The following is a 25,999-nucleotide window of genomic DNA, read 5'->3' as shown; positions in this document are numbered from 1 at the left end:
AACGCTTATTGCTGTTTGAAATTCTCTTGTTTGCTTATTTACTTGCGTATTGTCTTTCCTCCCATCCTCTATCTGCCGCCTGTCCTGAAACGAAAAGCCTAAAGACCAGGAGTTTCAATTTGTTTTCGTTGTATCCACAGAGCTTGATGTATGGCCAGTTTTCAATAAACGTTTACTGAAAAATGAATAAGAAACCAATGTTTTGTTTAAAACAATGCATCTACGTGTGGCTTTTGCCCCTAAAAAGTCTTCCCTCTCTCTTGCTGTGTTTCAGATAGATGGATTCCTGTCCTTCCGCGTCTTCGTCCATGTCCTGCTATAACTGTCCTGCGTGGTCTGTATCCCACTATTTTTCTAATACAGGGCTTCATCATAAAGAGAAAGCACTTCCACTCCACGCATTCAACTCACAGTAAGCAGAGAAAAAAAGGTCAACATCTGGACTTTGTCTTCTTTCCCTTACTAACCATTACAGGATTATTTCAGAAGGTAGTCAGGCTGTAACTTGTATTTATTTTACTTTTAGCCGACGGAAGGGAAACAGGATCTGCGATCAGTTGCAGGCCTTGGAAACTGCCTGGAGGCCTGGGATTTCCCTCCAGGTGCTCTAGAGGTGACCCAGTCTTGCCTGCTACTGGAGCTCTGTATGACAGTGGTCACAGGTTCCAGATTTACCTGTGCTCATTTCCTCCACCTGTAAATGGAAAGTCACAATTATTGCTTATTTCCAGAAGAAGACACAGAGAAAATAACCTCAGAGTATCTTATGCCCAGTGAGAAGCACTGCTGCTGGTCATACAAAGCAATGGGCATTGACTCAGTACCTAACCTTCTGTCCTAAATGCAGGTGTTACAATAAACAAATGTTAGTCTTGGACGGTGGGTCAGTATTACGGCAAACAGTAAAAAGTAGGCGGGGCTTGAAAAGAGCTCCCACTCTTTCTACAGTTAGGGAAGTTTGTAGAAAGAGAAATGTTTCTGCAGGCTTGCTTTGGCATTTAATTACATTAGCATACAGCTGCTCCTGGATGAAGCCGAGTGAAGAGAATGCTGACCTGATTCGGCCATCCCCTCCCTACATTCTCTGCTTTCCCTCCCTGGGGTATCTTTGGAATTAAACTCCATAATAAACCTGGTTCTGGTTTAGCTGCAAAACCAGCAGAAGGGTTGTAAAATTAAAGAATGCTGAGTTTTCAATTCAGGGTTCATTCATTCATTAAAAAAAAAAAATGTATTGTGCCCCTGCCATGTATATGGAAAATTGAAATGCAAACATAAATTAGGCCTTCCAGGGGTGGGGGACTACCATTTTAGCGATGACACACTCATTAAGCAACAATTTCTGTGATTAAATTTTCAATTACAATTGTAATAAGAGCCTGGAAGGAGAAGAACCAGGTGGTGTGAGAAGATTGGAGTCCTGACTCAGTCTGTCCCATCAAGGTGAACTTTCAGCTCAGTTCTGAAAGACAGGTAGGGTTTAGTGCGTGAGGGGGGTTGGGGTGCATTTTAGGCAGAGGGAGCAGCAGGGTGTCCCTGTGCTGAGGCAGGAGGAACCTGGTGTAGCCAAGACAAAGAGCAGTGGCTGGGGTGCCCCAGAAGGCTCCCCAGTGAGCAACAAGACCCATGGCCCAGGGTGTCCGCTGTTTTCCCCAGCAGGGCTGACTATTACTGAGAGTGTTCCTCTCCATTCATTTACCGGACCCTTCCATACTTAGCTCCAACCTGATATGTGAGTCCCACAAAATCTGTGGCTTTCTAGGGGCCGTTAGCAGATGATACACCCATTTCTCTATTCCTGTCTGGAAGGTCCCTGTGCTGAGTCATCTACTGCAGTAGCAGGCAAGGAGCAAGCAGGGGACAGAAAGCATTCTCCTGTTGTTTGCTTTGGGAGATTGCAAGCACCATGGTGAAAACCTACCCTCATTGTGACCTAAAGTGTTGAATGAGGGATTAACAAACGTGGCTACTACCCGGGTCGGAGGCCACTGCCTCTCTCATCTTCACTGAGCATTACAAAAGCAAACAACACTTAGCTTATTAGGTGTGATTTAATTCACTCTGAATTAAACCAGGAAGCATTACTAATCTGTCTTAATGAAGCTGTGTTAGTCACATGATGATGGTTAAAAAAAAGAAAAAGGCCATTTGAGGGGACACTTCTCTAAACCTGGTACCAGGAAGCAAGAAAGGTCATTTTCCACTCTCCTTCAGAATGGTTTAAACTGGAATGACAGTTGAGAGGAGACCCTAAGAGAGATGTAGAAGGTTTTAAACATGCAGTTGTATGGACCATTGCAGTTTGAGAGTTGTTATGCTATTAATAGGAAGACAAGGCACCTTCCTCCTGAATGAAGTTAGATGCAGTCTCGTCAGGTTTATGCTACACTTCTGACAGCTAGGTTTCCCACGCATGATAAATAATGATACCTCTGGGGAACACAGGAAACTAGATAAGGCTACTCATTACTACAAATTGGTCACGGACTGGGTAGTATTAACCTCACATTGCTTATGTCTTTCTGACTGCTGCCGGTGGAAGTCTCACGCTTGCCACGAGTCAGACCAAATAATTAGCAGATGTCACCAATGCCAATCTGCTGATGTTTAAAAATGGAATGAGTGAATCAGCAAACTCTTTAGGAAGGTAAGGCTGTGCCAATCATTCTGTCATCAAAAGCCTTGTACGGACAATGTGGTCTATGTGTCATCAGAGTTCCTCAGCATGACCATGGGAAAGAAAATGGAAGCCTACAGCTCAAGCATAACTATGACCATTCACTACGTTTATAAATACCATATTATGGAGGTATAAACAAATTTCAAAACAATATTTGAAATAATCACTCGGGCAATGCCTCCCTCTTACTCTCATCGTCAGTTATTCAGCAAATGGCACTGTTGAAAGTGAGGCATGATCTCTTCTCTCTGGAAGCACGCACTTAAAATAGAATATGAATATGCATGAGTGTATGAAACATGCAACAAATAAATATACATGAAACTAAGAGAGAAAAGGCAAACAAAATAAGAGAGGACGGTGTGATTTAGGGGAAGCTAATGGACATACTCTCTACGTGACAGGCGCTATGCTGGGTGCTTCGAAGCACTGCTACACTTATATCTCAAAGCAACCTTGGAGAGCTGTCCTGTCACCTCCATCTTGGGACAGGCTTGGGGAAGTGGAGCAGTTTGTGTAGGAAGCCGCAGGCGCGGATGTGGAGGCAGGTCTGTCTGACTCTGCAGTGGACCCTTGTTGATGTTGATCCCCCAGCATCCCTCTTTCCTTTGGGGGGATTTGCTTCTCCCCCATTGTGGGTGATTCCAGAAGTAGCTTTTGGCCAGAATCTTCCTGTGGCAAGGATCTGAAGGGAAGGCCTTCTAGGATCTAAGCCATGGGCAACTGGCCTTTCTCTCTTCAATACTGATGTAAGGAGGGAAGGAACTGCCTCAGCCAGGAGTCCCTGTCCTGGTTCCTGTCCCACCTCTAAACCTGTTTCTCCAGTCTTCCATCAGTCTGATGTGTTGTGCTCACCAGTATCCTTATAATAAGTTGAACCAGAGTTATATTTGTTGCTCCTCACCAAAGAACCTAATGCCTCAAAGTAAGTGTGCTTTTAATTCCTCTTAACCCCAACTGTGTCAAGAAAATACCATGGTTGTATTTTTATTTCAAATACTGAAATAACTTCACAAATAAAAGGTTAGGTAGAAGTCCTTTTCATAAAGAGAACAATATGCAAATCAAAACAACGTTGACCTTTACTTTCACTGGGGTCCCTATTAATACATAAATTCAACATAATGGACTTTGTAACATCTATGTAACAGTAGCTCATCTTCTAGGGAGATTAGAATTGTTTTCTTACAAGACCCCTTCCCTTTGTAACTCCAGCTACTGTGTCCAGATTAGGCCAATTCAGAATTTGGGGTTAATGCACTGTAATTGCTCTTACCAAGTCCTTACCAAGTGCCATGAACTATGCTACACTCTTAACAAACAGTAATTGTATGTATTAAATGTTATTATTCCCATCTCACACAGGGAGAAGCCAAGGCTTGGAGAAACTAAGTGACTTTCAAACAGGAGCATATCTAAGAAACCATGAAACAAACCCTTGAACCTGGCCTGTCCGAGCCCAGTGCTTCACATACTCCTACTAGGTTAGTCTGCGGCACTGCTCCGTGGAAAGCTGGGGTTCCTGCTCCTCACCCTAACCCTTCAACGTGGCCTTCATTGTCTCCTAGTCACAGACAAGAAACTCAGGAGTAAGAGAAGTTCAGTGCCTCGCCACAGTTCACAAAGGTAAGAACTGATTGAGTTTGCATCGGAGAGGTCTCTGTCATTCTTTTTTTTTTTTTTAAAGATTTTATTTATTTATTCATGAGAGACAGAGAAAGAGAGAGAGAGAGAGAGGCAGAGGGAGAAGCAAGCTCCCAAGGAGCGGGAAGCCCGATGCGGGACTCGATCCCAGGACCCTGGGATCATGACCTGAGCCGAAGGCAGACGCTTAACCATCTGAGCCACCCAGGCACCCGGGTCTCTGTCATTCTAAAGCCACCACTGCACTGAGCTGTCCCCCTGGGACATTTCATGGTGTGTAGATTAAGTAAAAAGCACAGTCATAGCATGTTTATAAAATGATTCCAATTCTCCACGTGCATTGCATGCTTCCAAGAACCAACGCACTTTTACTAACCAGCCGGATTCTTTTAAACCAGTAGGGCTCAATAGTGGATAGCTTAACACATTTGTGCTGAATCACTGGAGCCAACCCATTAAAACATTAGTCTCTGTCTAGTGATCTTTGCCAAAATACAGAATTCTGGAGTGAAAAGAGTATTGAGAGATGACTTAGTCCGTTTTTTTTTTTTTTTTTTTTTAATCCCGGTGGGGAATTAAAGGACTGAACAAGTTGGGAGACTTGCCCCAGGGCCCAGAGTTTCTGATTTGCAAACTGGGAAAAGGAGGGTGCCTGTCTCTACATTCTCAGGTGAGTGCTCTTTCCACAACAATATATTTCCTTGCCTGGGTACTATTTAAAGGTACAGCACAACCTAACTTAAGAACAAGTCAGTAGCCTGATCAGATAATCAAGTTTCCTCAAGTTTTAGTTCTTTAAAAACCATTTTTTATGCAAGGGCATTTGTCTCTGGAGCAGATCCTAAGTCTACAGATCAGATGTTTTTTAGGGATGCCTCATTTGGAGCGTGACTGCTTCACGGTTAATGGGGTTTTAGCAGATGATAAGCTAGCGTCATGGGGGTGGTGGTGGCAGAAGACATGCAGCTGCCCACTCATGCTTCTACCTCTCAGCATTCTCTCATTTATAGGGTATTCCCCTGGTGCTCAACTCACGAAACGATCCATCGCCCCCTCTTCTCTCCCTCCTCCTGCTAAATAACCTTGAGGAGATTTTGATTGGCAGCTTGCTTCAGTCTTCCCACACAGTACGTGGAGCTCCCACCTCCACCCCTAAAATACACTTCCTCAGCCCCTGTGTTCCATAGATCTTATTTCCCGTTGCTTGCTGACATTGAGATGGGAGTTTTGTCAGTCCCTAAAGGACCTCGTCTTTGTTCTTTTCCTTTATAACATCTGGCACTGTGACGATCAAAAGCTGAGGATGAAGGGAAAGTAGCATGACACAAGGCCAGAAGACTGCCTCAGTAATCAAAATTCAGTCTTTATATTTAAAAAGAAAAATGCAGTACTGTTAAATATATCAGGTGAAAGGAAAGACTGCACACCATGTTCTTTCTCCCGAGCATTTCTTCCAAAGTGGGACCCCTGTGAAGTGCAGCGTGGATGGGGAGCTCCCGGGGTGAGGGCCCGCTGGTGAGATTTTGCTGATGCCTTACCAGAGGTAATTGCAAATGCCTCGCCTGGTATTCCCCCTTCTTCCCTGCCCAGTTCCCATGAACATCCAGTCCTTTGACTGTTTCGGCTCTTCCTCCCCACTTTCCTCAGCCACCACACAGGACATACTGTGGTCTGATGGCACTGGCCTGCCACCTGGGTGGAACCGCCCCAGGCCTTAAGCCCAGCTGGAGAGAAGCTTAGAATTGGAATTTGGGGATGATGACTTTTGTCCTGAGGCTTTCCACTAGCACTCATTAGGGACCGGACACCAATGATTTGCAACTTAGCGCCCTGAGCAAAGGTTACCTGGTTTTGCATATTGACCGTTGGACCCCAGGGCCTGTGTTGAGCCAAGGATTCTGAAACTGGGTGTGGGGGCTGATTTGGTTCCCAGAGGTCTTCTAATGACCTTGGAGCTAGGGGCTCAACTTCAAAGAGTAGCCCCTGGAGGAGCCCAAGTTCAGTGCTGAGAGAGGGGGCCATGCTTGTCATGCCAGTCCATGCAGCGCTAATTGCTTTGCATCCAGATGTTTTCTTCCTCAATGCCAGTAGTGAAGTGCCTAAGAGATCACGTTACAGATGAGATGTGAAGGAACTTGTCCAAGTTCATATAGCAAGTGAGTGGCAGAGGTGAAGATGATGCCACATCCAAACTTCACTCATTGCAGCACTTTTGTTCCACTTGTTTCCAAAAATAAGTATAAATAAGCCAACTCTGTTCTCAACACGAAAATATGAACCTTTTCATATGAATAGGCCTTATATCCCCAGTTAGATTACCGTCGGGTAGTGAATCTAATATTGTGCTCTATTGTTGCAAACAAGAAGTGCTTTCTGAATAAATGCTGATTATTATAACAGCAAGGATATGTTTTCAGTCCCAGCCACCTTCTAACTTTTTCTCCATTTTTCTACTTGAAAAAATTACGATGCCAGCACCTTATCATTGTGACAAGACACGGTTTATGAAATAATTGTCTCCCTGTCTCAGCTCTGCTCCATTTATTCCAAATAATCGGTATTGTTAGTTAAGTAGTCTTCCACACTTATTTCCTATTTATCCAAGTGTATTCAAATGTATGGACAGACACACCACTTTCTGCTTTCTTATTTTTAAAGCAAGAAAAATAGCATTGTTATCCCATATGCAGTACTCTGTAGCTTTGTTTACTCCCTGTGATGTGTACCACACATATCTTCCCAAGTCAGTAAATACAAGCTTACGCTAATAGAATTCTATTAGCTACTGGCTGCATAATAGTTTCCCTAATGAGTGAATCATAATTTACTCAGTTATTCCCATATTCATAGATGTTCCAGTTCCCACTGTCTTCTCAATAGCTTCCGCTTGATCAACATGATGTGTGGCCTCTTCACACCTCCACGACTGCTTTTACACCTGGGGTCAATTCACGTCTAAAATGTTGTCATTTACTCTTTGGGCAAATGCCTCCTGAGCTCTAGGGAATTTGTTTTCTATAATTCAAATATATTAAGGTATCTCTTCTATTCCATAACTAAGGTTAGAGAATGTCTTTTCTGTACACTCTGATCTTTTAGGTAATGTTCAGTATACAGAGCATGTGATCTTTAGAAAATGGAAAATTTTGAGTTTACAAAGGAATCTTACGTCTTGTGTGATTGTTTCATGTATTTGTAGTGTGTGATTTCCATCCCACTTGACTTGCAACAACAACAAAGATTTGAGGCTGCTTTTTGCTTTTCTTGGCTTTTCAAAATTGTTAAACTGTCAAAAAATGTAAGCTCCGTGAGGAAGAGCCTAAGCTCAAGTTGGTCTAGTTCTCTAACGTATCCCTAGCGGGGAGCATGATGCCTGGCGTACACAGTGGGCTGTACCAATATTAGTCGACTGAGTGAAAATCCACTCAGAAATTTCACATACTCTGAAACTCACTGTGTTGGGTCAGTAACAAGTCATGTCCTAATTCATGTTGTAGTTCTCCTCTTCCGAATGACAACAGGGGACTTACTTAGTTTCCTGAGCTCAATTAACCCCTGAATCAACTGGAAGTCTCCCCCTGGGGACTGACCACGAGGGAGCCAGGAGCGGAGGAACACATTCAGATACCAGTGGAGAATACAACTTCCAGAATAGCCAAGAGGGACAGGTGGTTTAAAAGCTGAAGCTCTCAAGGCATCATTTATCTCAAGGCCACAAACGTATGCTTCTATTGGTTAAATCGAGCATAATATAGTGGAATACTATGCTGCCATTAAAAATGATGATGCAGGAGAACATTGAGTGGCCCATGGGCAAACGGGATATGTAACATCATGGAGAGTGTGACCCCGTTTTGGTTCCAGGAAATAAGTAGGTGTCTAGTGTATATGTATAAAACCAGAGGGTAGACACTAAAATGTTAACGGTACTTCTAGATGGAAGTGTTTGTAAGTTTTAAAAAGTTTTGCTTCTCTTTGCTTCTCTGTCAAAAAATTTCTAAAAGGAAAACAAGCCCTGGAAAAAAATTGTTTCTGTGAATACTACATCACTCTTATTTGCTGTCTTATGAAATCATAGCAGTTTTTTCTTTTACCTAAAACTCTTTCAACAAAATAGTGCTTTGAAAAGAAATAGGGAGGGGTGATATATGTCCCCAAAGCCGGAGAACTAGCGAGCAAGATTCTAATTACTGAAGGAACCGGTAAACAGGCCAGGTAAAAGTTCCCTCCACAAAAGTGTTGATAACTGTGATCTACCTGGTTATTATGCTGACAAGTTCTAGTTGCAGAAAAATAGGTGCAATTATAATAATTTTTGACAATTGTAAAGTAGTTTCCTTCACAAATCTGACAAGTCTTGGGGAGAAATATCTTACTTGCTTAGAAGTCCCCCACTGGCACAAAGGAGTTGCCGTGCACTTCAGGAGCGTTCAGATCAGGGCTCAGCAGCCTGGAAACATATTTTGCAGTGATTTGAGATTACACATGTCTCAAACGGGACGAGTATACTTGACGCCAAGTGGCTTTCCCGGGACCAGCCACCAGGTCGTTGTGTTGCTGCAGGATCCACAGTCCTCACCGTTTGCACGAGTAACCAAACCTTGAGTTGTTCCTTCCTTCGTGATCCTTACAAGCTGGGAAACATTATATTCTGGAACGTCTGGTTTGGCGTCAAGTGTCAGATTAGCCCCAGATGGTGACACTTCATTGGAGAGGGCAGGAAAGCAGCTGGGAAAATGGCTTTGTGCTTTTACAGCTCTTGCTTAGGAGACCGGCTGCAATTAATGGCTTGGTGAGGATCCACGCCTCTGGTCTAGTCCTGGCACACAGGCGTAGCTCAGTTCCGGCACGGGAAAGCTTCCCAATCAATATTTGTTAAATGAATAAATTTACTGTATAGATGTCCACATATAAGTCACACTGCAAATTCAGACTTTCAATCTCCCCTAGCCCATTTGCTTCGTGCGAATGCACTAAAATTGAGCCACCTCTTTGGGTGGTTCCTATAGAGTTCTGCCTAGAAAGGTCTCAAGTTGTTCTTGATCTCTAGCAAAATGCCCATGGATTTTGTCTCTGGGTTTTATTTCCCTAACTCTATAAACAAAATAAAAATGAGTTAACACAAGTCAACACAACACACATGCGCACAAACTTGTGCAGTTAAACAACCTGCCAACATTATAATCCTTGCAGAAAGGCACACACACATACACAACATTAACTGGCAACTAGACATAAATAGCAAACCTCTAGAGTCTGTAATAATCTGTCAGTTCATTGGGAGATTTTTATAATGTCTGAACTCACTAAAATAATTCTCTTGGTTCTCTTTCTCCTTCTCCTCTACTTTCTCACTCTTTCAAAGCAACTAATAAATAGAACTAAGAGAAGGTGGTAAAAGAAGACAAGTGGAAAGGTTCTATTATTAAGCATCTATTGTATGCCAGGCATCATGCCAGGCATTTTACATATAATGTATCTTTTAATCCTCACAAACCCCTTACCAAGTAGATATTATTAACACTATTTTATGCCTCAGAAAACAGAATCAGAGAGGAGAGGAGACTTGCATAAACTCAGCAACTAATAAATGAACTGGAAGGGGACCCAAGTCTTTTTATCTTAAAAGCTTGAAGTCTTCGCTGCCCACTGCCAACAATGTAGAAATCTTCCGGCTCCCTAAGTGTGGTCTCCTTGGAAGATTATTGGAGACTCAGAAGGCTCAGCCTAAGAGTCATTTAACCAGTGCTATCTTTCCTTAGCCTCCTCCTCTCTGACTGCGGCGTCTAATTTTGAGCAAGTGGCCCCGGAGCTTGAGCAATAAAATCCTGTGGTATGGGAGGCCCACACGGGTTGACTCAACCCTCGTCTGGGTCCGCGTCTCACTTTCAGGCCCCAGCCCATGTCTGTGTCCTTTGCACAAGGAACAGGTGGCCTTCCATGCTTCCACGGGATGACAGCGCACGGTGTTTATGGTGATTTGTCTCACGATGTACGGTACATTTTTTATGGCACCAAAGATTAGCAGGAACTTGAGTTTTGTACATAGAAGTGAAAGATCGCTCCTGCAAGAACTGGCACACTCTGGGCATTTCCTTTAGCCTGGTTGCATTTTTATGTGTGTTCCCAACAGATGTCCTAGATTTAAATAACTGGTTTATTTTTCAGTTAGACTTTGTAATTGTTCTTCTGGTACAAATTAATTTGGATGAGGTGACGATGTCAGGAGTACATTGGGCTATTCTTTTATGTCCCCCTTTTTGCAAATATTTTATGAACTTTTACTCATCTATATACTTGGGAGCTAAGAAGGTGGTACTTACTGATATATTCATTTGGTATCTGCAAAAATATATAGTCTTTCTGATATTCATGTTCCTGGTGTTCAGGAACAGTCTGAAAAGGGAAATGGGACCTCTTTAATGGCTCATGACCATCCTCATCTTCATCTTGTTTTAGTCGAACAAACTGTGGACGTCAGGACCCATCTTTCGGGGGTATGGAGGGTGCAGTTCTAATGTTTCTATCATATCCATATTTACATATGGATGTTACAAAATTGATATCATACAGTGTATGTTCTTCTGCATCTTACATTATTCCCTTAAATACATTTCATAGCTATTTCCCCCAACTCAGTGAATTTTTTCCCAAAGCACAATTTTTCTGGGTTGTGTACTATTCCTTTTCAGGGTATGACAATTTATTTAACGAATCTCCTATCATTAGAAATTCTATTTGTTTCCAATTTCTCCTCATTATAAAAAATGCTAGAACTATATTTTTGTGTGTGGATTGGTTTACATAGCCATTCTGATTATAAATTTTTATAAGTATGGAACTGCTGAGTCAGGGGTCCACACTTTTAAGATTCTGAGATATTGTGAAAAACTGTGATTTTTGTCAGTTTTTACTCTCCCCACCAGTTTTATTTCCCCTCCATCTATGTTGACCTCATATCCTAGCACATGATTTGGGCTCATTTTGAAGCTGGGAACATTTTGTGTTCATTTTCTCCACTCTGCTGAACACCTACTTCTGTAACTTCCCCAAAATAAGCATTTGTGGAGTTGTAATGACTATGTATCTTTCATTTCACTTACTAAAATCTGTACTGAAAGTTAAATGATCCCCCATGTGTCAAATTAATTGTTTACAGCTCTTTGTGAAGCCCAGTAACATGCCAGAGAGATTCTGTGGTTGATCGTAGATAAGTTTTCTCCTTCAGGTAATTTTCTTATTCTACTATAGCATGGATGCTGTACTTTTCTTCAGATAAAATGGCTTAAACAAGGCATATAGAATTGTGTTTTTGGATATATATACTCAGTATTCATCAGTAACGGTTTTAGACTTATTTTTTTTTTCACCTGGAAATATATCATATCGCTCTTACACCCATTTATCAGCTGGGATGCCTCTGCATTTAAGGGTAATATCATCCATTTCTTTGTACTGGAATTCTTGTCTCTTCTTTATTTCTTGGCCAGGTTAAGGAAATTCAAATAATGTTGGTATTGGGAATACAGTGAGACAAGTTTGGCATCCCACTAAGAAAATAAGTCTTCTCATTTGGTGCATACACAATGTTCTGAATGGCTATTATGATTAATTAACTTTTCCATGTTGATCTAGGAAGTTTTACTAGCTCTGAGAAAACTAGCTCCAACTAGCTTTTAGTCTGATCACATACAGAGAACAAGTCAAGTGAAAATGGAAAAAGCCACGCAACTAATCTTTTAAGGAGCAATAGTGATTTTTTTTTTTAAAAGGCATCTCAGTCTAGTTAATAAATTGTTACCTCTCTTCCTGAACAGGATGTTATTCTATATGGGAATTATAAATATACATTTGAATATTAACTTTTCGCCTGCCATATTTGCTACTGTTTGTTCATCTGGTTCAATCTCTGCTACAAATAATCCTTTTTTGAGCTCTTTCTGGAGGTGTGGCTTGGGAGTTGTTCACTTTTAGCTATGCCTTTGTGTTAGGGCAGAATCTAACCTCACAGAGCTTGATTTTTCACTCAGTTAAAAACTCAGTTCTATCTATGCAAGGTGGCTTACTGCTAGTGGACGGAGGTGGAGTTTCACAATGATAAACACTTCAATTTTGCAAGCATCTACTATGTACCAATACTTCATGTTTGTTATCCAATTCTCACGACACTGCTGCAGCTATTTGACAGATGGTAAAATAGGCTTAAGGAGGCTAAGTCTCTAACTCAAGGTCACACAGCTAGTAGGTGGCAGTTGGGATATTCCAACCCAGCTCCTTTTAATTCCAAAGCCATGTCCTTTCTTCAGTAGGACACTTCTGAATCTTTTCTTACATCTGTTTATGCTGTTGTTCTGTGAGATGCAATGGAAGAAATCTCAGGTAAAAAGAGTATGGAGAGCTCATCTAGGATAGTCAGTTCACACCGTGCTTCTGGAAACACTCCCTTGCCAACAAGTGGCAGCCTTGGGTAGCACACCTGATTCTCCCCCTTTCAAACCAAATTTGAAGAAGGAGCAGAGCCTGAATGTAGGGTAATTTTGCTTTTCATTCCACACAGGTACCTTTTTCAGTATTCCTGAGGTACACGGCATAGAAAACTGGGAAACTACAGGGAAATTAAAAATAGCACAAACATTAATACTCACATATATGTGCCTCAGCAGCACATGGAAAATACATTTGTCTTGTGTGGCACAGTTAATGGTAGCAAGGATGATGAATAAAAATGGTCTGTTTTAAAATTCAGACACTCTAAAATCTACCCGTGGTTTGTTAAGAATGCTGGAAACGTGATGTGTCCTCGTAGGAAGAACAATGGCCAAAACATATGGGCATTGAGAAGAACATTTCTTTTGCCACTGACTCTTTAAAATTCTGGGCAAATTGCTCATTTTTCTATATTTTAAAATAGTTGGGGGAAGCATTACAAAGACTATTTTTAAGTTAAATATTTACTATCAGTAATACATTTCTTGTAACTGCTGGTTCTCGGTTGCCTGTCCCTAGCAAGAGATATTTCAGATACAATATTTCCTAAGGGAGTCATGATGGGCTAAAATACTCCAAGTTTCCCTGAGATAATAGTGCTCCTCTGTGCTAAGCAGAGGGCTAAACACTTTCATTTTCACACAACACCCCTTTGAGGCAGGTAATATTATTGCACTCGAGTTTCAGATGAGGAAACTGAGACCCAAAGGAGATTAAGTAACTTGCCCACTAATGCAGTAGGGAAATAGTGGAATCAGGATTCAGACTCTGGTGGTTGGGTGTCAGCATCCGGGGACTTAAACGTCAGGCTATACAACTCAGGGAGAGCCAGGCTACTGTTTAGGAAGTTGATTTTTCAGTGAATACTGCTTTGTGTTCAAAGTGACAGAAAGGGTTCTAACCAGGGCTTTACAGACCACCTGCAGCAAGACGCTGAGAGCATAATGACCAAAGGGAGAAAAGGAAGGATCCTGCTTAGGATCCAGGCCTGAGGATGGCCAAACTCTTGAAGACCTACTGGGATTGAGAGGCCCTGTTAGGGATCATTTCTTGCACAGAGTCAAGGGAGAAGAAGGAAAAAAAAAGGTCTCTAGCTGGAAAATTACTTTAGGCTTCATGAAAGGTTCACATTGTGAGAAGGAGGACTACTGTACATCATTCTGTCTTTGGAGTTCATGCCTAGGGTTTCAAAGATTTTTTTTTTTTTTAATTTATTTGACAGAGAGAGACACAGCGAGGGGAGTGGGAGAGGGAGAAGCAGGCTTCCCGAGGAGCAGGGAGCCCGATGCAGGGCTCCATCCCAGGACCCCGGGATCATGACCTGAGCCGAAGGCAGATGCTTAACGACTGACCCACCCAGGCGCCCCCTGCCTAGGGTTTCAAATGATTCTTGACTTTGGCTCCTGGCAGAGGCAGAGCCAAGCAGCAGACTCTCTTTGCCCCCAGCAGGGATCTTTCCCGCACACTGTACCGCCATATGGGGCCACACCCACATGGCGCTCCAGTGCTTTTCCCTTTAAAAACATTTAGGGGTTCACAGTTCCTTGGTCTTGCTTGGCCTATCCCCTGGGTGGGGCTGTTTGCTTCTCAAAGCAAAATGGCTTCTATCTTTAGGAAGCTCATCTAACGCAGGCAAAGCTGCTTTATTTAGAGGCTGATCATTAAGACCATAATTGGATCAGGTCTATGTGCCAGTCACCCTGACATATTTATGGCATGTACTTTCTCCAGATTTGTCCCCTTCCATTGTCCAGGTCACAGGGAAAGTAAGAGAAAAGGAGATTAAGTTTCAGGGTATTGCTTAGAGGTGATTTGCCCACAGGTACATTTTAGCATTGGCTAGGATACAGAGAGTCTTTACAAAAATAAAAAATAAAAAATAAAGTAGAATTTGTGCTGGGAATCAAGTACAATCAATCCTTTCTGGTTTGCTATTGCTTCTGATCTAATTTAAGGATTCTCTGGATTATGTATGTGCTTTTTTTTTTTTTTCTCTTTTCATTTTGTCTTAATTCGGGGTTTATTTGTTTCAGTTTATGGCTATTTTTTGTTATATTGTTTTTTTTATAGGATTATTTTTACTAAGGGGAACCACCAAGGACAAAGATTCTTTTTTTTTTTAAAGATTTTTTTTTTTTTTTTTTTGAGACAGAGAGAACAAGAGAGAGAGAGAGCACATGAGAGGGGGGAGGGTCAGAGGCAGAAGCAGGCTCCCCGCCGAGCAGGGAGCCCGATGCGGGACTCCAGGATCATGACCTGAGCCGAAGGCAGTTGCTTAACCAACTGAGCCACCCAGGCGCCCGACAAAGATTCTTTAGAAAGCTTGACCTAGATCTTAGTCTTTGCTGTCGAGCAGAGTGACCCTGGATAAGTCACATAACTTTTGCATTTGTAAAATGTATTGTGTCATGTCAGTGATTCCCAAGCATGGCTCTCCATCACAATTACCTGGGGAGTGTTTTAAAATGAGATGCCTGGGGTCGCCTGGGTGGCTTAGTCGGTGAAGTGTCTGCCTTTGGCTCAGGTCATGATCCCAGGGTCCTAGGATCGAGCCCCACATCGGCTCCCTGCTCGGTAGGAAGCCTGCTTCTCCCTCTCCCACTCCCCCTACTTGTGCTCCCTCTCTCGCTGTGTCTCTGTCTGTCAAATAAAGAAAATCTTAAAAAAACAAATAAAATGAGATGCCTGGTATAAAGCGGGGGGTGGGGGTGCAGATTTTGGGAGATGATGGAATTTTTCTGTATCTCGATTATGATGATGGCTGCATGGCTACATATGTTTATCAAATTCTGAGAATGGCACACTAAGAAGGGTGAATTTTACACTCTGTGGGTTATTTTCATTTTTAAGTTTAAAAATAATTTTTAAATCCCCTGAGTATTGACATATTTAAAAACAATGCTTAGGCCCCACCCTGAACCAATTGCTTACTGAAGGTTATCTCTTCTTCTAAGCATCTCTGTACCTGTGAATCTAATGGGAACCAACCCAAATGTACTGCTGTAATGATCCCAGGTTTAGGTGTTTGTCAGCTGTAGACGTGACGTCAAGAGTAACCCGGGTGACCAAGCAACGTGGGTGCCTACAGTCATAGCATGTCTGGACAGTCCACTTAAATCACATGGGTAATGGAGGAAAAACATGGCTAAGCTCTGCGTTTAATACTCAATTAGAGCATCCTTTATGATCACTGAGCCGATAACGTGAGAGCAGCCAACTTCCGATCCCATATTAGAAATCAGTGGAAAAAAAAAATCAGTGTAAAGATAGAGGATCTTGAACTTAGAACTGTGTATTAATGAAAACTATTGATTTTTGCTTAGCATTAAAAGAAACAATGCTCTGGAATGAGTCTGACACCAATCACGTAATTGTAGGTAAGTGTCCAGCAGAAAAAGGCTCACTGAGTTGAACTATGTGGATTTTAAGAGAGAAAAGAATGTTTATTAGGGCCAACTGATATTTTAAGCTCAGTGTCAACCTCTGAGAGAATTCTGCCCTAATATTAAGGAAATAGATATATGAAACCCTCAGAATTAAAAGTGTTTACTGACAGCATTGGGAATACATATGCTAGACTCCTAATAGGAAAACAAAATGTTGAACATATTTTGCCTTGTTTAAAAGTCATGGAAGAATGCAGTAGGCATGTTTTAGGATGTGTCTCATCCAAAATACACTTCCTTAGGACCACCCCTCACCAACAGGCCCTTCTGAAGCTGAGGGCTTAGGTGACCACATTTCTGTAGCATAGCCTGGCTATTGCTAATGGAACTGTGGCAGGAACCAAGGTCAGCTTGATGGGGGATACTGACTACGGTAAGACCCAGATGGCTCTTTGGGGGGAAACCAGATCTCAAGGTGGCAGAGGAAAGGGGCTGCAGCTGTGTATGGCAAGCTAAAACCATGGGCAAATACGGAATCAGAGGGAAGCAGTAACCACAAGTAGTAATAACAGCAACAGCAACAATAATAATCATGGCTAATGCTTAGGAAATGCTTCTGGGCCAAGCATCCGGCTCATCCTAGCAGCTGGGAAATATCACTGTCTTGATGATAAAAGAGGAAACCAAGACTTGAATGTGTTCACTTTCCTAGGGTCACGCAGCTGGTGAGTGGCACAGCCAGAAGGCAACTCAGGTAAGGCAATTCTCAAGCTAGTTCATGAAGTCTCCGGGAGTGCTCTTCTGCCTCTTAGGAAGTCCAGAAGGCAACTGCAGTGAGGAGAGTGGGAGGGATGTGCAGAAGCTGACCCATGAGGCACAGGGGAGCAAGGAGAAAGGGCAGAGCAATGGCCCCATTCTTGAGAACTTGTGGGCTTCCAGCTGCAGTCTGCATGTGACTTTTCTGTGTTTGGTGGAAGATCTAAATTTTACATAATCCTGTCCTCCCTGCCTTTATGAAGAACTAGTTTAGCAGGGATCCTCTGTTCCTTGAAATCAAAGAATGCTAAACTAGAATGAAGAAGTATCTTAAGGGAGGATGAGGTCGGGAGGACATCTCTTATGTAGAGGTTAGGGCAGAGAGAATTTTCATGACTCTCTGGTTGTGATACTATTTTTCAGGCATCTCAGGTTTAGGAAGATGAGTACCTGCGGTTCATTAAGGAAACATCTTATCAAGGAAAACTCCACAACAGAATACTAGGCTGCTGAGCAAGGTTAGACTTCCTCAGCAATATACTCAGTGTCTTGAATTATAGCTGTTGAATCTAGTTCCTTAAGATGTTTTCTTTTAGGACCTTTGCACCAATTACTTTAATGGAATTATTTGTCCGTTTATCAAAGGTTTTAACCGCTATGAGGTCCCTCATGCCACTCATCTCCTTTCTCTGATGTGAGACACGATTTATAAGGGCTATGTGATATTGTGACTCAGAGTAAGAAATATATATTTGATCTTTGTCCTAAGTGATGAGAGCAATAAAGATGTCTTTTGTTATGTTAAATAGGTGACTTTTTTTGGAAAGCACCTAAGGATAGAGACTGGTTGCTAGGGAAACAACCCTGTGATTCTGAGGGTTGGAATATTCAGTCCCCCCCAACCCCAACCTCAAGGGAGAGGAGGGGGCTGGTGATTGAGTTCAATCTCCAATGGTCAACAATTCAATCAATCATGCCTGTGTAATTAGGTCTGCATAAAAACCCCCAAAAGGATGGGGTTCAGAGCATTTCTGGGTTGGTGAACCCATGGAGATGTGAGGAGAGTGACCTTTAGGAGAAGACATGGAAGCTCCACACCCTTTCCCCATAACCTGCCCTGTGCATCTCTCCATCTGGTTGTTCCTGAGTTATATCCTTTTATAATAAACCAGTGATCTAGTAAGTAAAATATTTCTCTGAGTGCTATGAGCCACTCTAGCAAATCAATAGAACCCAATGAGGGGGTTATCTGAACCCCCAATCTACAGCCAGTTGGTTAGACGCACAGGTGACAATCTGGACTTGTGATTGGTGTCGAAGTCTGTGTGTGTGTGTGTGTGTGTATGTCTGTGTGTGTGTGAGAGAGAGAGAGCTGTCTTGTGGACCAAGCCCTTAACCTGTGGGATCTAATGCTATCTCCAAGTGGATAGTGTCAGACTTTAGTTGAATTATAAAAATCCACACATTGTAATTGGACCAGACTGCCACTCTCCTTAAGAATAAAAAGTTGGACTCCTCAACAATGTGCTAGGACTCCTAAACTTTTATGAGGCAGCTGTCCTATTGTGGAATCAAAATGAGCTGGCAACCTAGGTTAGTCATTTGTGTTTTCCAGGGAGGAGCAGACTAGGGGGTCATCCAGGAGCCCAAGAGCAGACACTAGGAGCGAGCTTTTCCCTCTGATGCTCCGGTGGAGGTCAGCCGGACAGACACAGAGGCACCCAGGAGGGGAGGTGCTCAAATGAGATGGGAAGCCGGCCACTGTGCAAATTTCAGAGTTGTGGGCACATGGGGGGGGTCAGTCTTTAGTTTTCAGGGACTTGAGAGATGGCTCCGTTTTTGTTTTTGTTTTTTCAATTATACTGAAACACACCAGCAAGGGGAAAATCCACTCTTGGCTCACCTGTTTGTTTATTCTGCTCTCTTGTGATTTCCCAAAGGGCTTTATTATTACTGTATGATTTTAGCTCTTTGCTCCCCTGAAGAAAGGCTCGGGAACTGACAACCTTTCCTTCTAATCTTACCTTAGTGTTCTTTCTGAGTCGAGCCACTAAAGACTTTCTGTGTGAGGCTGAAAAATATTTAAGCAAGCAAAATATGTAAGTTCCAGCCAGTTTAACATGGCATCAGAGCTGTTGCTAGGCAGGGCATTTTAGTACACGAGCATCAGCCTGGGTTGCCAGGTTGGCACCAAGTCATAGGTTACCTCACCTGTCCTCCTAGTTAATCTTGTTATGTTAATGGGTGCGATTTCCCCACCGTGGAGACTCAATGTTCTTGGCACCTGGACAGCGCCCTACGGCTTGACTCAGAGGTGTATAAGAACTTGTCAAGAACTTGGTTGTTGCCAGTCGAGGCTGCAGGCACTCCCTGACCAGTGAGTGGTCCCAGATCCACTGGAATGTGCACACAAGTGGACCGTGAAAGACTCCCTCCAGGAAAGCAACCTTGGAAGAAAGGGAGGGACTTCGGGAATTCCTTTGGTCCTCAGAGCATACTTCACAGGTTTTTATGGCATCTTTATGGTTCTTTTCCTTTCTCAGGGAAAGCATACATTTTCACATTTGCCTGGTGCCCTGGATATGACATCCCAGCTTAAGCACTACTACATTCCTGCCCATCTGAAGAAGCTTGCTTCTGTAACGGAAACTTGATTCATAGCACACTTCTGGAACACCTAGTCTAACCAGTACATTCGTTATGTAAGAGGTCTGGAGAGCCAGATTTAGGGACCCCCCATAATTATGTGGATGGAGCAGCTCCCAATTATGCTACCATGTATTTACGAATTTTCTTGTTGCCTTGATGGGTAATCTTTACCTTTGGAGGGTGGTGGGCCTCACCTAGCAATTCCACACTGCTGGAAAGCCTGGGGATTTGCTGTTACCTCTTCTAGAGGTGGTCTGCCAAGAGCTGGAAAAATTCATTATTATTATTCTTGGCCTCATTTATAATCCACAACGTGCCTCGCAGAAAACTCACCTGTTAATGAAGTTTTATTTTTTGATTTAGGGTAAAAAAAGAATAAAGAAAGTTTGAAGCCTGTTTTTGAATTGTGTTGGAAAGTCAGATCATCGCTAAAACTTTGAACAGAGTTTTTATCAAATGGCGGGGGCGGGGGGGTAGAAACTGGAAACTGACCAGCCCAGCCTGGCACCCAGTAGGCTAAGAGAGGGGTCCTGCCCAGTCTTTTCTGTTGGAAGTTTTTAGCCATTCTTCTAAAGGAGGCATTGCAGAATCAGAATCAGTTTCCAGATCTTTCCATAGAAGCCACTAAAAGAGAGTAAGACCTTTCAACCCTTTACATTAGGAATACTTAAAATAAACTTAACATAATAAAACTCCTTTTTTTTTTCTTTTTTACATATTTTGCCTATTATGGGCTCTCCTGTCAAAGTTATGGGAACTGTATCAGGATAAAGGCACACACTCAAAACCCGGAATTTGTTGTTTCTCAAAATATCTTCGAGGAGGGAATTTATGGGGAGCCTGCACATGGTAACAGACTCATGACATCACAGAACAAGAATCATGGTCATTCTGGGCCACTCCCCAGTTGGGAGAGGCATCACTCCTGTCACATTTGAGTGACAACTATTTGACTAGAGCACAGATGATCAATACATTCATACCTGTGGAAATGTACATGTCCATTAGAATCTTTGGGTTTACCTATTTTTGTTTAAAAACTTTTTTAGTTTACTTTTTAAAAAAAATAAAAGGGGTTTTCCTCTGTGTCCCCTAGGCTAACTATACGTCCCCTTCAAGTACCATGACTGACTCAGGACTAACCCCGATTCTAATGTATCTCCCACTAGGCTCTGCACTGATCAAGAGCACTGGGTTTAACTCTTCAGTTACTTCTTTTATTAGATGTGCAAGCTTGAGCATTATTCAGCCACCTTAGCCTTTGTTTCTTTTCTTCATCTATAAAACGGTGACAATATTAGTATTCATTCTCTGTTGTAGGCTTTTTGGTGAAGATTTAAATGACAGTAGAGAGCTTAGTACGGTGCCTGGCATACAGAGAGAGTCCTATAATTATTACTGTTATTATTACTGTGATGCCAGTATCTAGCGTGGTTGTTGACTCAGATGAGACTCAAAATGCTTTTAAAAATTGATTTATTGTGGTTACACCGAGTCGTGCTTATCTAGCTCTCTGCTCACTCTGTGCTTTGGTCTACAGGGCTGAATGTGGCTGGAGAAGAGTAACAACTGTGTTGACTGGCTTCACTTTACATTCCTGACCCTTAATCTCAAGTGGGCACTTCACACTGCCCGGCACTCATACCGGGACTCTAACTCAGTCATCCTCTTACTGATGGAGGTGAGTAGTTCATACTTTCTTCTCCAGTGTCAAACCTCCCCCATTCCCACTCTTAGCTAATAATCATGCTTCTATTTCAATGGGAAAAAAAAAAAAATGCTCCCATCAACCCCATACCTTCTCCCCTTCTAGAAGCCTGTGTGTTCTGTATTCTGCCCTATAACCATGGAGGGTGCTGTGTCCTTGGCTGAAACCACCCCCTTCACTAAGCACTATAATCTGCCCCCCTTGCTCAATCAAGCACATTGCTCTAGCATTCTCCTCTCTCGGCATCATTGATTTTTCTCTTTCTACTGATTATTATCATTATAATACAGATATTTTATTTTTTCTCCCACCCTTAAAGATCTTATTTTGACTTTCTTCTGACCTTCTTTTCTCCTTCAATTATACCCCCATCTCTCTCATTCCCTTTAGTGTGAAGCTCCATGAAAGAGCTGACCATATAAGCTGTCTTCAGTTTCTCTTCTCAGTCTCCTTTTGCTGATTCCCCAACCTCTAAATGTTAGAGAACCTCAGGATTCAGACTATACATCTCTTTTCTTCACTATCTACACTCACCTCTTATGTCCTTCCTAGTCAACCCTGGGAACCAGCAAAGTCAACTTCACCTGGTAGGGTGTTAGAAATGTCCCACCCCAGACTTGCTGAATCAGAATCTGAATTTAACAAGATCCAAAAGTGATCTGTTGCACTTTATTTAATATCTAGGATCACCCCAAGTGAGCCTGTCTAATGGCTTTAAATGGCATGTATTTGATAAGTTGACTCCCACATTTGTATCTCGAGCAAAGAAATCTCCAGTGAAAATCAAAGTCATTCACCCAACTGCCTATCAACTTTTCCTCATGGGTGTTTTATAGTCATTACCAGCTTAACCTGTCCAAAACCGAGCTCTGATCTTCCCACTAAAACTGCTTCTCCAGTTTATTCCCTTTCTTCATTAATCATGACTCCATTCTTTCATTGCTCAGGTCAAAGTCCTTGGAACTATTCTTGCCTCTTTCCCATATCTGGTCTGTCAGCGATCCCATCAACTCTACATTTTCAATGTAGTCAGAATGTAATCATTCTCATCGCCCCACTATCTTGGACCAACCCTGCTTCTACTCCTTCCACTAGTCTATGCTGAACAGGACAGCCAGAACAAATTTAATAGATTATGCCCCTTCCAACATTCCCACCTTACCATAAGGTATGACCCATGAGACCCCACGTGGTCTGTTTCCCCCACTACCTCTACTATATTCTTCCGCTACTTTTCTCTTTATTTGACTGCGCTCCAACCTCATGGCCTTTTTCCCTGTTCCTCAAACTCAGCGGGCACGCTCATGCCTCAGGGCCTTTTTGTACTTTCAGTTCTCTCTGCCTGAATGCTCTTCCTCCAGATATCAGTGTAGCTCCCACCCTCACTCCCTCCCTCCCTTCAAGCCTCTACTCAAAAGTCACCTTCTCCTGAAGCTTTTCCTGGCCTTGCTACCTACAATCTTAGCCTCAACCCCCTCCTTCCGCTAGACCCCCTTTCCCTTATTTATGTACTCATTTATCTATTAGCACATCTAACATTCTTCCCTCTCTCTCTTTCTCTCTGTATTAGAGTTCTCCAGAGAAACAGTACCAGTAGGATTTGTATGGATATAGAGGAAAAGATTTATTATGAGTGGTTGGCTTACACAATTATGGAGCTTAAGTAGTTCCTTGGTCTGCCATCTGCAAGCTGGAGGCCCAGGGAAGCTGGTGGTGTAAGCCCAGTCCAAGCCCAAAGGCCTGAGAACCAGAGGAATCAATGGTGTAAATCCCAGTCTGAGTCTGAAGGTCCAAGAATCAGGAGCTCTGATTCCTGAGACAAGAGAAGATGGATGGCCCAGCTCAAGCAAAGAGAAAGCAAATTTACCCTTCCTCTGCCATTTTGTTTTATTCAGGCCCTCATTGGATTGGATGATGCCCACTCACACTGATGTGGGTGATCTTTACTGAGTCTACGGATTCAAATGCTAATCTTTTCTGGAGACATCCTCACAGACACACACCCCAAATTAACATTTTATCATCTATCTGGATATCCCTTAGCCCAGTCAAATTAACACATAAAATTAACCATCTCTCTCTCTCTCTAGATATAGATACAGATACTCATATTTGTTTGTTTCTGGGCTTTTATCATGTTCCACTGGTTTTGTCAGTGTTTGTGAAAATATCGTTTTGTTTTTATTACTATAGGTTTATGGTAACTCTGTTCTTCTTTGACATTGGAATTAGCTTTTCTTTCATTCTTTCTTTTTTTTTAATTTATGTCAGGGAGAGAGAGAGAGCACAAGCACGGGGAGGGGCAGGCAGAGAGGGAAGCAGGCTCCCCGCTCAGCAGGGAGCCCGATGCAGGATTGTCCCAGGACTGTGGGATCATGACCTAAATGGAAGGCAGATGCTTAACCAACTGAGCCACCCAGGTGCCCTGGAATTAGCTTTTCTTGTCCCTTTGCTGTTTCATATACATTTTAGAATCTGTTTCTTGAGGTCCATGAAAAATTTTGCCAGCATTTGGGTTGAAATTACATTGAACAGATTTATTAACTTAGGGAGAATTAACATCCTTATTACATTCAAATTTCGTGTGCATGAAATGGAATTTCTCTGTTTATTTAGGTCTCCTTTAATACTGTTTAATAAAAGCTTTATATTTTCTCTTAACGGTCATGCAGTTTTGTTATGTTTATTTCTATGTAGTATATTTTTTAATGTAGACGTTACATTACAAATTCTTTAATGATATTTTTTCTTTGGGGGTGATTTTTAGATTTACAGAAAAGTTGTAAAGATAGTACAGAAAATTCTCATATACTCCTTACTCAGTTTCAGTTTCCACTAAGTGTTATCACCTCTCATTATTGTGGAATGTTTGTCCAAGCTAGTAAATCAACATTGGTACAATACTATTAACTACACTCCAAACTTTATTTGAATTTCCCTGGTTCTTCTACTCATGTCTTTTTTCTGTTCCAGAGTCATCCAGCATTCCACATCACATTCAGTTGTCATGTTTCCTTAGTCTCCTTTGAGCTGAGACAATTTCTCAGTCTTTCCTTATTTTTCATGACATTGACAGTTTTAAGGAATATTAGATATTTTGTAGAACATCTTTCAATGTGGGTGTGGCTATTTTTCTCATAATGAAACTGGGGTTATGGATTTAGGGAAGAATAGCACAGAGGTTACGTGAGCTTTCTCATTACATCATAGCACGGCATGCCTGCTAACCACGTGACATCGTTGGTGCTTTTCACCTGATCACTTGTTTAACATATACATTTTATTCAGTTTTTTTAAAGATTTATTTATTTGACAGAGAGAGAGAGAACACGCAGGGGGAGCATCAGGCGGAGGGGGAGGGAAAAGCAGGCTCCCCTCTGAGCAGAGAGCCCGATATGGGGCTGGAGGATCATGACCCAAGAGGAAGGCAGACACTTAACTGACTGAGCCACCAAGGCACCCCCATTTTATTAATTTTATCTTGGCTTTTTTGTTTGTGTGTGTGTTTCATTTTTTGTCTTTTTTTTTATCTTTTTAGAAAGTGAAGAACATAATTTCAATCTTTTTTGTTCACTGATGATTCTCTCTCTGGTACTAGAACAGAGTCTGATGGATAGTAGGCATTCAGTAAATATTTGCTGGATTTTTTCTTTTTCTGTTTTGTATTTACGATTCATAATATTCAATAAAATGTCAAACATTTCACATGAATATAAGACATAGGAGGTCATCATAACTGATAGTTGATCAATTGCTCCAATATGTTAATAGAAGTGGGTTAAATTAAACAAAAACAAGCCAAAATGCCAATGGACAGCACACCAAAATCTCAAGACACAAATCAGAATATTATTAAGAAAAACTAGGTATATTTTAAATATCTTATTTTCACAGAAGTACAATGAAGCTATTCTCATTCTTGACATCTTGAGATTAAAAAAAAAAAAAGAAAGAAAGTCTACTGGATGACTCAGACAATACCTTAAGGGTGTTGCTCAAAAGCCAAACATGAATGTGTAATTTAAATTGGATACCACTAGTTTCATTTCTCAGCCTTCTCTCCCCTCTGACTGCATTCCTGGCATATGTACACAAGTGTTCTTCCCTCAGTGTGCCTTTCCTTATCTTCTCCCTTTTGTTTGCAGTCCTCCAACCCTCTTCTTGAACACGCCTCTTCCCATCCTCATTTCTTCACACGACTAATATCTACTCAGACGAACGGCACTTCCTCCAAGATGACTTCCCTAAAACCCCTAGACAAGGTCAGGCGCCTCCTGAATTCACTTGCTTGGGGTCATCACTAGATTGGAATCTTGTTCACTTTAACTGTTGAACAAATGATTTGCTTATTCTCTTGAGTAAGGATCTTGTATATTGTGCCAAATACCAAATGTCAAGTAAATTGCCAGGACCCCAAAGATTTATTTATAATAAGTAAGCTTATGCATTATTTGGATTAAAACCAATTGTCTCACCATGCCACCTGATAGGAGCTTTGATATTATGTATAATTTTTTATTTTTTAATCTTTTTAAAAAGATTTTATTTATTTATTTGACAGAGAGAGACACAGCAAGAGAGGGAACACAAGCAGGGGGAGTGAGGGAAGGAGAAGCAGTATTCCCGCCAAGCAGAGAGCCCGATGTGGGGCTTGATCCCAGGACAATGGGATCATGACCTGAGCTGAAG

General features: G+C 42.0%; 1 long non-coding RNA gene across 2 annotated transcripts; it reads left to right on the top strand.

Moving 5' to 3' along the window:
• Positions 1-1,430: 1,430 nt before the first annotated feature.
• Positions 1,431-23,309, top strand: LOC118000809. 2 transcript variants are annotated; one of them, XR_004676564.1, is made up of 7 exons: positions 1,431-2,647; positions 4,046-4,164; positions 4,249-4,306; positions 4,906-4,994; positions 16,910-16,951; positions 21,143-21,283; positions 22,881-23,309. It is a non-coding gene; the product is annotated as an uncharacterized LOC118000809 (long non-coding RNA). The 2 variants fall into 2 exon arrangements; XR_004676563.1 differs by lacking the exon at positions 1,431-2,647 and having other exon boundaries at positions 3,705-4,164.
• Positions 23,310-25,999: the final 2,690 nt, after the last annotated feature.

This window comes from Mirounga leonina, unplaced genomic scaffold (assembly GCF_011800145.1).
Source record: "Mirounga leonina isolate KUSES-001 unplaced genomic scaffold, KU_Mleo_1.0 Mir_53, whole genome shotgun sequence".
In the NCBI taxonomy this organism is placed as follows: domain Eukaryota; kingdom Metazoa; phylum Chordata; class Mammalia; order Carnivora; family Phocidae; genus Mirounga; species Mirounga leonina.
Note: the sequence above shows the minus strand (reverse complement) of the source record. Positions and strands in the feature narration are given on the sequence as shown.